This window comes from Gossypium raimondii, chromosome 11 (assembly GCF_025698545.1).
Source record: "Gossypium raimondii isolate GPD5lz chromosome 11, ASM2569854v1, whole genome shotgun sequence".
Lineage (NCBI taxonomy): Eukaryota > Viridiplantae > Streptophyta > Magnoliopsida > Malvales > Malvaceae > Gossypium > Gossypium raimondii.
In genome coordinates this window covers 57,499,768-57,502,346 of record NC_068575.1, presented here as the reverse complement: position 1 = coordinate 57,502,346, position 2,579 = coordinate 57,499,768, and the positions used below count along the sequence as shown (strand labels likewise).

The 2,579-nt window shown below is 34.1% G+C and overlaps 1 pseudogene; it reads right to left on the bottom strand.

Moving 5' to 3' along the window:
* Nucleotides 1-812: 812 nt before the first annotated feature.
* LOC105800912 (ATP-dependent zinc metalloprotease FTSH 4, mitochondrial-like) lies at nucleotides 813-1,601 on the bottom strand (annotated as a pseudogene).
* Nucleotides 1,602-2,579: the final 978 nt, after the last annotated feature.

Genomic DNA, 2,579 nt, shown 5'->3' with positions numbered 1-2,579 from the left:
ACAACTTTAACACTTAACATTTGTTCATTGTGTTAATTTAATATTGATTCTAAAAAATTTAACTCTCAACGATTTACACATTACATAATATAGTCTTTTTGTAGTTTAACTTTTCATTGTGAGTTGAGACGGTGAGGTTAATTTTAAAAGAATGAGAAAAGATGAAAAATATCTTGATTTTTTTGTTTTTCTAATTTTTGGTTTTTAATCAAATTTAGTGAATTTAATTTCTTTTAGATACCGGGATCACAAAGAAAAACAAAGTACAAATAAAGATCAAATTACACAATTTGTAAATATCGAGGGTTATATTTTTTTAAATCAAGACTAAATTGATACAATATATAAATGTTGAAAGTTAAAGTTATTAGTATGTCAAATTTAAAACAATCATGTCATCTTTCTGTTATTCATTTAACGGTGACCAAAAATGATAAAAATAAATAATTGAGTAACCATTTTATAATCTTTTATATTTAAAGGATCATATTACCCAATTTTTTAAGTCCTGGGCATGTTAAGAAATCACCAGATTTTTATCGCAAGGTTGTTTCTTAACCCGTATGTAACGGTTAAGTGCACAGTTTCATTTAACCCCATATAGGCTTAATTTTGTCAAGAAATCACCATATTTTATTTCACTTTGTTTCACTAATTCAATGCGCACCGTTTAGTTCACTTTGTTTTATTTCTCTAGTTTTAATTTTGTCCCGTAACAAATGCTGCCCTCCAAAAGAAGATCATTGTCCTCAAGGATCAAAGTGAGAATAAGTAGCATACAGCTGTTGCCGTGGTTCAATCCTTTGTTCACGCTATTCTTGTTGTTGCTGAAAGTTGACCTAGGCAAGCATAACCTTAATCTAGCTCCCTATGAGTGTCTCATGCTCAAGCAATGCGTTAGCAAGTGCATAATGTTCTTTCCTGTGGGTGGTGAGAATGGTTTTTGTATTGTCATAATCCCTCTCTAGCAACTCCCTCACTTCTTTCTCGATAAAAAGCCTAATCTCAGTGTTCATGCTCCTACCGTTGTATTGTCATAAGCCCCACTTCTTTACTCATGCCATACCTTGTAACCATGCTTCGAGCTAGATTAGTCACATTCTTAAGATCAGACTGTGCACCAGAAGTAACTTCATTTTCCCCAAAGATAAGCTCTTCTACAACCCGTCCTCCCATAGCAACATCAAGCCTTGCAAGCATTTGCTTTCGAGAAAAGCTTGTTTTATCCTTGTCAGGCAACTGGTACACCACGCTAAGAGCCATTCCTCGAGGGACTATTGTTACTTTGTGAACAAGAAGTGCCTCATTAGTATGGATTGCAACAAGGGCATGGCCAGCTTTATACAAGGCTGTCAATTTTCGTACTCCTCAGAAATCACAACTGACTTGCGTTCACTTCCCAATATGATCTTATCTTTTGCATATTCTAGATCGGCCATTGTAACTGCTTTAGCACCATCCATTGCAGCCTTTACAGCAGCAACATTGCTCAAATTTGGTAGATCAACACCAGAGAATCCAATAGTACCTTTAGCAGTGATCATTAAATCAACATCTTCGGCCTTCAAGACCTTTGACATGTGGGATTCCATAATCTGCCTTCACTGTCCAAGTCCTTTACTAATCCCTCTATCTTCAACAAGTGCACCAATACCAAAAATCAACAATAAGCCAAGTGCAAGACTACAAAAAATACAGCACAATTGATCATTAAAATTCCCTAATTCTGAAGACACCATGTGGATAGGAGCACTAGTAGTTCCTAGGTAACTATTTTTTACAGGTTTTCCCATATTTCGCAGAGCTGAAAGTCCCCCCTTTACTCTCTTTGTCTCTTGCTGAATGAGATATACCTTTTTGTAATGTCTTAAGCAACTCACTTTCATCTAGCGTATCGACTTTGACTAATGCTTTAACATACTCAAAAACTGCAAAATGGTTAGAATGCGAAACATGACTCATCTATTTCACTAGGGAAAGTGAGAAATGTTGAATCTAGTGCACTAAGTGTAATATTTTCGTCAATATACACTTGTAATTTTTTTCGAACAAATTGGTTAATAAAACAAATTCATTGATTACATTAACATACTTTATATAATTATCCTCACATGATTTTTGCACGCAAAGCAAAATGGAAGCAAATGTTGATCATTGGTTATCTAAATGTTTAACTAATACTAAACGGTATTAGACCTGATCATGGGTCGGGCCACCCGACCCGGCCTTGTAACACTCCTTCCCCGTATTCGACACCGGAATAGGGTACGAGGCATTACCAGAACACATACACTTGTAAACGTATTTAACCGAGTTATAAGATTTCATCTAAATTAAAACTTTCAAATTATTAACATGCTTTTATAATTCTTCATAATATATCATCAAAATACTATATTCATAATAAATAGGGCCTACGAGACCCGATACATATTCATGCAATTCATAAGTCTTAATAATTCAATGTTTCATTTCCATTTCATTCAATTCACAAATTTCTCATGTTCACAATTCAAATCATTAAGTTTAATTCTAATATGTATTTACCATTTAACTCAACATTTATCGATTATACCATT